Here is a 10395-nt window from a genome sequence, read left to right as displayed (position 1 = left end):
CCCTCCTGCCTGAGTGGCCTTCGAGGTCAGCCCTCGGATGTCACAGATCCCGAGCTGTCCAGCGCTGGGACTCCCTCAGCCCCTCCCGGGTGCATGGGGATTGTTCTGGACCTAGGTGTGTGTTCCCAGCCCAGCTCCCGCACTTGGCAGGTAAGTCTCAGCAACCTCAGTTTTCTGATATATGAAATGGGGATAATAACCATACTCGCCTCTTCGGGTTGCTTGTCAGAGCAAACAGATTAATCCACACTGAAGGCTTAAAACAGCACTTGGTGCATTGGAACTGCTCAGTAGGCGCGCTTTTATCTGTTACTATTACCTGTCCTGTTCTGGAAGCTTGGTTCAGGCCAGGGGTGGGGGCAGGACTCCCTTGTCTTACAGCTTTGTCTCGGGTCACTTCAACGCCTATCCCCTCCTCTCTCTCTCTCTCTCTCTTTTGGTAATATTTATTTATTTTGGGGAGAGTGCAAGCAGGGGAGGGGCAGAGAGAGGGGGACAGAGGATCCAAAGCGGGCTGACAGCAGCGAACCCGATGCGGGGCTCGAACTCATGCGCTGCGAGATCGCGACCTGAGCTGAAGTCAAGGCGCCCCTACCCCCTCCTCTTGAGGGTCACATCCTAGGTCCTCGGGCCACTGGAGGGTCAAGCTCTAGGCTCTTTCGGGGCCCGGGGGGCCCCAAAGGACAGTCTGGTGCTAAAGGCCGTGGATGTTTTCAGAAGACTCAGGTCCCAATTCCTGCCTTAATTCTCACCAGCCTTGTGACTGTGGGCAAGTGACTTTACCTACCTATGCCACAGCTTTCTTATCTGGAAAATGGGCGGGCACGAGACTCCTCGGGCCGGGGCCAGCAGAGCTGTGGACACAAAGGGCCATTGTTGCGAGCGCCTCCCTCAAGCACACGCTGACCGGGGAGATGACGCAGGGAAGGTTGCCCCAGCGACGGTTTTGGACTACAGCAGTCCCGGATTCCCCCTGGGAAACAGGAAGTCCATGCTGCCCAGGTCACCGCCCCGGCCACAGGAAACCAGCTGACCCCTTCCTCTCCAACACCCCCGCCCCCCACCTCGCCTGCCCTCAAGCCCAGGAAGAGAGCTGCTGTCCTGTCAACAGCCCGGCCTGGCTTCTGAGAGCAACTCTCAGAGCCTCTAGGGCCCCAAACAGCATCTGGCCTCTCATTTCATGAGATGAGAGGCTGAGGCTCAGAGAGGGAAAGGGGCCTGCTCTAGGTCACACAGCACCCAGGGCTAAGCAGGGGTAGAACTCCTGGGAGCTCAGCAGCAGCCGCGTCAGCGTTATATAATGAGTGTTTTCTCTGGCTTCCTGTCGGATTACCACCTACACAGAACTCGTTCCGTCCTCACAACCCTATGAACTAGATGCCATGATTGTTCGTATTTTATAGCGCACCCGAGAAACAGAGCTGTCAGATGTCCTGCCCCAGGTCACACAGCCAGGAGGTAGTGGAGGCAGGACTTACACCCAAGCAATCAGAGCTGGAGACGGCCCGATAGCATCTGGGCCCAATTCTCCCAGTTTTGAAGTGGGGACACTGAGGCCTGGGGCCGAGAGGGAGTGTGTCCCAGAGCATGCATGTTAATGGCAGGCTGGGACTGGCTGACACCTTTATAGTTGCCCACCACCCTCTTTATCAGCTTTACTCATCGGACCCAGGCTTTCTTCACGGTGGCGACGGGCCCAGATTAAAAAACCCAAAACTATTTTTCCCATTCTCCCTGGTGCGTTGGGATGCTGCGTGACCCATTCTGGCCCATGAAATATAAGCAGATTCACGGGGTGAGGCTTCCAGCAGAGTCTTTAAAGGGAGGTCACCCAACTGGTATGGGCTTCTAGCTCTTTGCCAGTCCCTCTCTTCCTGCTCGGAGCACAGACAGGATGCCGGAGTGGAAGCAGCCATTTTGTGATCATGAGGGTCCGGTCTTCTTGGTAGGGGAGGAGGACAATCCCTCTGTGATTGGAGCCCCAGCCCAGTGTTTTGTCTTGTTTTGCTTTTTGATTCTGTTCCTCGCAGCTCAGCGTAGTCCTGACTTGTGTCTAGAGGTGAAAGGACGCTGAAGAAATACCCAGTTCAGTGATGTTCAAGTTTTGTGTTGCATCTAGGCTCCGGGACACCTGGAAAACCAGTGGGAGGCAGGAAAACTGGAGGGACCCTGTGGAGAAAAGCCGTGGTTTTGTTTTGTTTTGTTTTGTTTTTTGCCTTTGCTTCTTTTCCCACTTCCGTTCTTGCTGGGACCTGCACGCCTGCCTTACACACACCTTAATGCCTGTCCTCCTCGTAAAGGTCAAGGAGTTAATGATTCCTTTGGAGACTTCCAGCACCACAGATAATCTAAGGGGTGACTGGGCAGGGTCGTCCTAAACATTCTCCAAGACCACTGACTCCAGACACCCTGACGCCAAGACCCTGGGCTTCAGGGCGTCAGTGAAGGACACTCGGACCCCGGCCCTTGATCGGCCCACTTCCTGGATGCCCCACAGGACACGTGCACCAGACCACAATCGTCAATAAAAACCCCAGACGCCAAGCAAAGACGAAGCTCTCTTCTCTCCTTTCTGAGTCTCCTGGACACTCAGTCCCTCTGTATCTACTCTCTCTCTCTCTCTCTCTCCCTCTCTCTCTCTCTCTCTCTCTTCAGTAAACTCTGCTTTCACCTCCTGCTGGCTCACATTTGAGCCACTCCATCCTGTGTGAAGCTGACGGCCCTCTTGGCTGGTCCTGTGGGACCCCCTCTGGGTCTCTGGACCTGACCTGCTAGCATCAATTGAGTGTGTGTGTGTGTGTGTGTGTGTATTTATGTATATTCATACATACATAACCCTCAAATTTCCAGGCCCTGTGGGAGGAGGACCCCATCTCCCTGCTTAAAAGAGAACAGCTGTTTTTCCATTGCTAAAATGGTGTAAAAGCCACCGTTTCATCACATTCTATGTAAAGGTGGGGAAACTGAGGCTCAGCGACAAGGTGGTGGCTTCACGTTGAGGATAAAGAGGCCCCACAGTGCCTTGCGCGGAGGAGGAGGTCGGCAGCCACAGAGGGACTCCGCCACGGGTAGCAAGCAACCCAGAGCGTAGGTGCGGGCAGGGGGAGCCGGGCCCAGGTAGGGGGACGCACGGGGACTGGACAGGGTCAGAAGGCCGAGCATCGCTGTGACCCAGGGTGGTTCCAGTGTGATGTGGGAGGACAGGTCCCAGCCGGTGCGTCTGAACCCTGGGCCGGGGGTGGGGGTGTCTTGGTGAGCGGGGCAGGCTGAAAAGGGCTGAGGCATAGGGTGCCCAAGAGAGGAAAGTCCCAGCACCCTTTGCCTAACGGAGCCTTTGCCCTGCTGGGGCCCTGCTGTGCGGCCTGAGGCAAGCCTTGGCCCCTCTCTGGGTCTCTCTGCGGGTGGGGGAAGCTCTCCCCAGGGCTCTTTTCGCTCTGACACCCGGGAAATCTGGTGTAACAGGAATGATACCGGTTTTGAATGTACCGGTGTGTTTCTTAACTGCTTTCATGTGACTTTCTTCCTTTTCAGCCAGAGGCGTCCAGGGTTTTAGGACTGGGATTGAGGATCGGGAGCACAAAAGAGGAGAATTGATGTTCGGCTTTTGACTGAATAGGATCCTGCAGTCTTCAGCCAGATAATGGTCTTGAAAGCCGGGCTTTGTTGAGAGAGGGGAAGGCTTTGTAAGTCCCTAAAGTCCTCTTTGCATATCAAGAGCCCAGCCTGGCTGTCTGGGAGATCACAGGAGGAGCGCAGGGAGATGGAAGGAGAGGAAGAGGGAAATTCTGGCCAGACAGGCAGAGGACAGGGAGGCTCAGCCACCTCGGTGGGGGGGGGGGGGGGGGGGGGGGGGGGGGGGGGGGGGGGGGGGGGGGGGGGGGGGGGGGGGGGGGGGGGAGGCGCAAAGCAGGGATTCTGGCCAGCAGGGACCAGGAGGAGGACATGGCCTGGGGCCCAAGGAGACACCCAGGGGCCCGCCCTCCTGGGCATCAGCTTCTGGTGGGGATGAGACCACAGATCCCCCAAGCCCTACACGGGGTCCTAGGGCATCAGTGCCGATGGTCCAACTCTGCCACTTATGCAACGTGGGGAAGGAGGTAGGATGTGGGCGTGGGAACAGGACGCTGGCAGGAGGGGTGTCTGACCTTGCTGGGGCCCGCCACCTGCCTGCGTCGCCAGGAGGTCTAGAATTCCAGCTTGCCCCCTGAGGATCAAGAGAGCGTAGGACGCTCTCTTGTAGGACGAGGTGCTTTGAATGGATTGCCCGTGTGTGGACTGGGCGGGCCACGCACAGACGGGAGACCTCACCCCACTGCTTCCAGGAAGCTCGGTCGGATTCTCCCCACCCACCTCTAGCCCCTGTCGCCGTATTTGGAAGGAGGAGTGGGAAGGGGGGAAACCTTGAAACGTTGAGCGTTCACCCCAAGGCAACAGAGTTAACCCCAGAGAGAGCATGTTCAACTGAAGAGGGACAGACTCGGATCTCATTGGTAATGAATTTGCCAGTTAAGAGCCCTCCACCCCGCCTCTACCATCAGTGGGATGAGTAGGTGAGCGTGAGATGAGATCATTTGTGAGAGCTAGAAGGAAGCTATATTTACTTTTCCTTTGTGCATCTGAACAATAGCGTGCGGTTTTGAGCTGCCGATCCCGAGGGAAAGGCCTCATGTTTGTCCTTCCCTCTCTTTGGTCAGGTTTTCCTTGGGCAGTTTTTGCAGATGGAGGCTGGCGGGGAGGGGAAGGGGTGGGGGTGGGGGTGGGTAGATGGCTACACAGGTGCTACCTGCCCCGTCTTTTAGGAATCGTCGCCTTACTTGATAGTCTTAAGGATGATCGTCCCTCTCTGGGGCAACTGAAGCTCAGAGAGGTTAAGCAGTTTGTCCGGGGTCACAAGGCAAATTGGCAACGGAGCTGGGATTTGCACTTGGATCTTCAGATTCCTGAAGTCACGTGCTTCTCACTCGCACAGGTGCTGTGAAGATCACCACCGCCACGTGATTGATGACGGTGATTACAAGGCCATGATCTACTTGGGGGACCCTCCCGGCATGTGACAGGAGACATCCACAGCGATTAGTCGGGGGCCGCACAGGAGCTGCTTGCTGGCTTCCAGGCGTGTCACAGCAGTGGGTTCTGAGCCATCACTCTTCCTACAGTGGATGAGGAGGCCCAGATGCGCCTGGCAAAATGATGTACAAGAAAGACTCATGCGTCTTGCTCCAATTAAGATGTTGGAAGAGAAGAGAGTCTAATTGTCCCACAATTACCTTTATTTATCAAACTCAGAATGAAGTGTGATTATGAAGTGTCTCAGGAGAAGAGTGCAGAGTTGGGGATGGTCCAGGCCCTGCCTGGCATCCCAGCCGCTGCGGGGGAGGAAGGACAGCCACGGCGGCACCTGCGGACGGCCTCCCCGTGGAGGAAGCCAGGTAGATGAGCAAGGTGAGTTCTGGCTCCCTCTGTGCCACCGGATTGCAGGGGACTTTGTCCCTTCCCGCAGCATCTGGGACAGACCTCCAGATTTTCCATAAACGTTTGTTGAATCGGTGGGTGACAGGTAAGGCGACTTAGGCTCATGAGGGCTCAGTAATTTACCCGAGGACACACAGTCAATAATTCTCAGAGCCACAAGTCAGTGTGTTTGACCGAGTGGAGTTCAAGTGCTTTGAAACACAGGACCGAGGATAAGCCGAAGACGTTGGTTTATCATTGCACGGTCACACACCCACAATAGACCGAGGACCACTTGGATGCATCAGAATAAACGTTCAGAAAGAAAAGAATGAACGAACTCATTATATGCCAGGCACTGTTTTATGCACCAGTGCTGCAGGTGTCCGTGAAACACCATCTCTAATTTCAAGAAACAGTCTAGTGGGGAGACAGAGCTGGCAAGGCAGTGTGACATGTGCGGTAAATGCAGAATGTCCGGGTCCCACAGGTGGTTGGACCAGGGTGGGGGCCAGGAAGAATTTCCTGGAGTGTTTGACATTTGGGAGCAGTCTCAAAGGATGAGGGAGGGATGGGATAGATAAGCCAAGGAGAAAAGCCTGTGCAAAGGCCCTGGGGGTGAAAAGGTTGACCCTGCTGGGCTGACCTGTCTGTGTGCAGGTGGGCACCGGAAGCTGTGGGATGGGAAGTGGTGACCCTGGGCTGGCCCCGGCCCTGCCTGCTGGGCCAGCCATCCACTCTGAACTTGCAGACTCCGGAGGCCCCCGGCCGCTGCCACACCCTGCCAGCTCCCGTGGCACGAGAGAGGAGGAGGAAGCAATCTTAGTTTGCTCAGTTTCCTGTGGTCCTTCCGTAATCCCTGTGCTGGCTCCAAGGAGCAATGGCTCAAGATAGCTTTGCACAGCAGGATGGATGGCGGGCCACAGACGGGCTCTTCCGACCTGGGGCTCCTTTTATATCCGTGTGTTGGCTGCTGCCTGGCCACAGCCCGTGCATGCCCAGCTGTGGCCGAGTGGGCAAGAACCAAGGGGGGCTGGCATTTGTAGAGGACGGACTAGGAGCTACTCACAGTCCTGGGGGCTTTCACACATGGTCTTCTCACCGACTCCTCATTGCAGCCTGGAGGTGGCGCTGTTATCCCCATTTTGTAGATGAGAAGGCAAATGCTCAGGGGGGTTAGGAAGCGGCGCCAACATTTGGACCAAGATTGTCTTGATCCACTGTGTCAGGACCAGCCAGACAACTAAAGGCAAATGTTGGTCCTACCGGTAGGTCCAGGGTGTGTGAAATAGGGAGTGGCATGAGGGCCTGGGGGAAAGTGCTGGAAAAGTTCAGTTCTCCTCAGCTAATTCTGACTTTGAGTGCCTTGAGTGGGCCTTCATAGGAAGACAATAACACTGCTGATGGCCCTTTATATTTTAATATACTTTAATATACTGTATATCCATACATGCACTCATCCAACTCTCCATCTCCATGTCCATCCATCCATCCACCCATCCTCCCATCCATCCATCCATCTATCCATCCATCCATCCATCTATCTATCCATCCACCCATTATCCCATCCATCCATCCATCCATCCATCTACTCATCCATCCATCCATCCACCCATTCATCCATCCATCCATCCATCCACCCATTCTCCCATCCAGCCGTTCATCCAACCATCCATTCATCATCCACCCATCCATCCATCTACTCATCCATCCATCCACCCATCTATCCATCCAGCCATTCTCCCATCCATCCAGCCACTTATCCATCCATCCTCCCATCCATCCAATCACCCATCCATCCATTTATTCATCCATCCATCCATCCATCCATCTACCCATTCTCCCATCCATCCATCCATCCATCCATCATCCATCCATCCACCCATCCTCCCATCCATCCATCTATCCATTCATCCATCCATCCATCCATCCATCCATCTATTCATCCATCCATCCATCCATCCATCCATCTACCCATTCTCCCATCCATCCATCCAGCCATTCATCCATCCATCCTCCCATCCATCCATCCATCCATCCACTCACCCATCCATCCATCCACCCATCCATCCATTTACCCATTTTCCCATCCATCCTCCCATCCATCCATCCATCCATCCACCCATCCATCTATCCATCCATCCATCCATCCATCCATCTTCCCATCCATCCATCCATCCACCCATCCATCTACTCATCCATCCATCCATCCATCCATTCATCCATCCATCCATCCATCTACCCATTCTCCCATCCATCCATCCATCTACCCATTCTTCCATCCATCCATCCATCCATCCACCCACCGATCCATCCATCCATCCATCCATCCATCCATCCATCTACTCATCCATCCATTCATCCATCCATCCATCCATCCATCCACCCATTCTCCCATCCATCCAGCCATTTATCCATCCATCCTCCCATCGATCCATCTACTCACCCATCCATGCATGCATGCATGCATCCATCCATCCATCTACCCATTCTCCCATCTATCCATCAATCCATCCATCCATCCGTCTACCCATTCTTCCATCCATCTATCCACCCATACATACATACACCCATCCATCCATCTACCCATTCCCCCATCCATCCAGCCATTCATCCATCCATCTACCCATTGTCCCATCCATCCACCCACCGATCCATCTACTCATCCATCCATCCATGCATCCTTCCACCCCCCCTCCCCCACTACACACACATTGGTTAATTTAGTGTTTTAATGAGGAACTGTGAGAACCCAGGGTCTTTCTATATCTTTGCTCTGTGGTCCTCAGAACATCAGGCTTTTGTCCCCATCTTTGCTCCTCATGGCCGCAGGATCTCTGAGCGTCTCTCCTCACACATCAGTGTTCAGAAGCCAGAAGAGAGAACATCCCCTCTCTGTGTTTCTTTAATGAGGAAAACTTTCCTGAGGGATCCCCGGGAGACTTCCTCTCATGTCTCCTGGGTCAGAATTGCATCACATGGCTCTTCCAAAACAGCTCTCTGGCAAGGTGAAAGGTATCCCCACGATGGCCATAAACTAAACAAGATGTGTCACTGGCGGGCGGGGAGGGGCTCAGATCTCCTTGTATAGGCTGCCAGAGACTCTAGGGGAATTGGGATTCATTTAGCAAGGAGGAAGGAAGGGGAAGAGGGAGGTAGCTGATGAGTAAGCAAATGTGTCAGCCACTCCATCCATCTTCCCATTCGCTCATCATCTGCACAGCGATTCATCCATATATCCCCCATTTATCCATCCATGCGTCCATTCATCTATCAAACGTTTATTGATGCCCACTGAGATCCAGGCCCTCTGCTCCTCATCTGGTGGGAACTCACGAGAAAAAGATCTCGTTAGGGAGAAATATGGAGTTTCCCATCACACCTCTGATAACTGCTTTATTTAAGTCCCAGTAAGAATCATATCTGGAGATCGTGCTGTGCATTGCAGTTTGCGAAGACCTCCCAGGACCACTCCTTCATTCCACACACGTTTATTAAGCATCTGCCACAGCCAGGCACAGCTTTTTAGTTTTACAAAGTGCTTTTTCCTGCATTTGTCAGGGAGAGCGCTCCAAAGTCAGAGACCAAATGTATTTTGGAGGCTGGAATGAAGCGTCCCTCAGGCCTTCTTCAGAGCCAAGGGCGGGGAGTCTCCTGGGGTCAGGGTTGTTGACGGGGTGGGCTTCCCCTGGGGTGAGGGAGAAAGTGTTTTCCAGAGACAGGTCAGGGCCTTTCCAGAACTAAACAGACAGCAGTTTTTAGGGCTGGAAGTCAGCGTTGTTCAGGGCTAGGGTGGGGTTTCTGTGTCCACAGGTTATGTCTTCTGGGTGTCACCCTGTCCCAGGGTGTCTTCTGGGCCAGGTATGATGGAATCGTACTTTCCAGTACAAAGTGGGCATCTCTCCTAGCCCCAAAGGGAGGTGCAGATCTTCCCTCTGAGAAGCCAGGCAGTGTCCCCCAGCCCTCTAGGGGCGGTGGGGTTGGTAAATGTAACTTGGCCTTTGACACGAATGCCTCCGTTTTGGTCAGGCCCACTTGCCTCCTCACCCTTCACCTCCCAGGACACTCAGAGCCTGTTACCGGTCTGTGCAACATCTCAGGATCTCCAAATCTACCTGATGATCCACCGACCCTCATCATCCCACGTTCTACCTCCTGGGTCCCTCTCTACTCAGACCCAGGGATGGAAGGCAGTGTCGCTGTAAGAACAATTACTTCCACTCATGTGTCAGCTAGAAAATGGGCCTCGCCTCCCAGGTGATCAAATTCTAGGCCTTCCAGATGAGAAGAAATACCTTGAATTATGTATGTATTCTTAAGGTCATTAGGATAATGGCAGGACACATGAGGACATTAGGAATGCCAGGTTTTCAGAACATTCTTGCCTTCCGTGTCCTGTCAACCGTGTCCACTCTTGGTTTAGAGTGGGTGCCAGACATCAAGGACAGGGGTTAGCGACATGTGTGGCTTGGAATTCCCCATACCCAGAGACCAGGGGCCCTTCAGACTCTGGAGCTATGATTACGCCAGATCCAGAGTCTTCCCCACTCAGAGGCTCAGAGCCCACGACCTTCGAAGGTATTAGGTCTCCATTCTTGGGGGCTTAAATGGAGCCAGCTCGTAGTGGTGATTGTATGAGGTGACTCAACACATCTCCTCCCAGATCTGCTTTCAGTGACGTCACGTTGATAACTTGAACTCAGCCACGGTGGGGTGTTCCAACCACCATGGAAATTGGCAAACACTACCCATCAGTGGCACCCCTCCCCCATTGAGGGCCTGTTGTTAAAATTCACCAGCACCCCGCTCAGAGACCTCCAGACTCAGAGCAGAAAGTCCTCCAGGTTTAGGGGCGGACTTTCTGGATCTTGTGATGAAACTATTTTCTAGATTTTTGGATATTGTATTTTCTGGAGCCCCGCGCAGTACAGATCATAGTCATGA

At 53.9% G+C, this 10395-nt stretch overlaps 1 long non-coding RNA gene across 1 annotated transcript; it reads left to right on the top strand.

Moving 5' to 3' along the window:
* The first annotated feature begins 2747 nt into the window (after nucleotides 1-2747).
* LOC122480201 lies at nucleotides 2748-6966 on the top strand. The gene is made up of 3 exons (XR_006296527.1): nucleotides 2748-3068; nucleotides 3532-3683; nucleotides 4970-6966. It is a non-coding gene; the product is annotated as an uncharacterized LOC122480201 (long non-coding RNA).
* The last annotated feature ends 3429 nt before the right edge of the window (nucleotides 6967-10395 follow it).

The sequence above is a fragment of the Prionailurus bengalensis genome, chromosome C1 (genome assembly GCF_016509475.1).
Source record: "Prionailurus bengalensis isolate Pbe53 chromosome C1, Fcat_Pben_1.1_paternal_pri, whole genome shotgun sequence".
NCBI classification, from domain to species: domain Eukaryota; kingdom Metazoa; phylum Chordata; class Mammalia; order Carnivora; family Felidae; genus Prionailurus; species Prionailurus bengalensis.
This window is presented reverse-complemented; position numbering and strand designations above follow the sequence as displayed.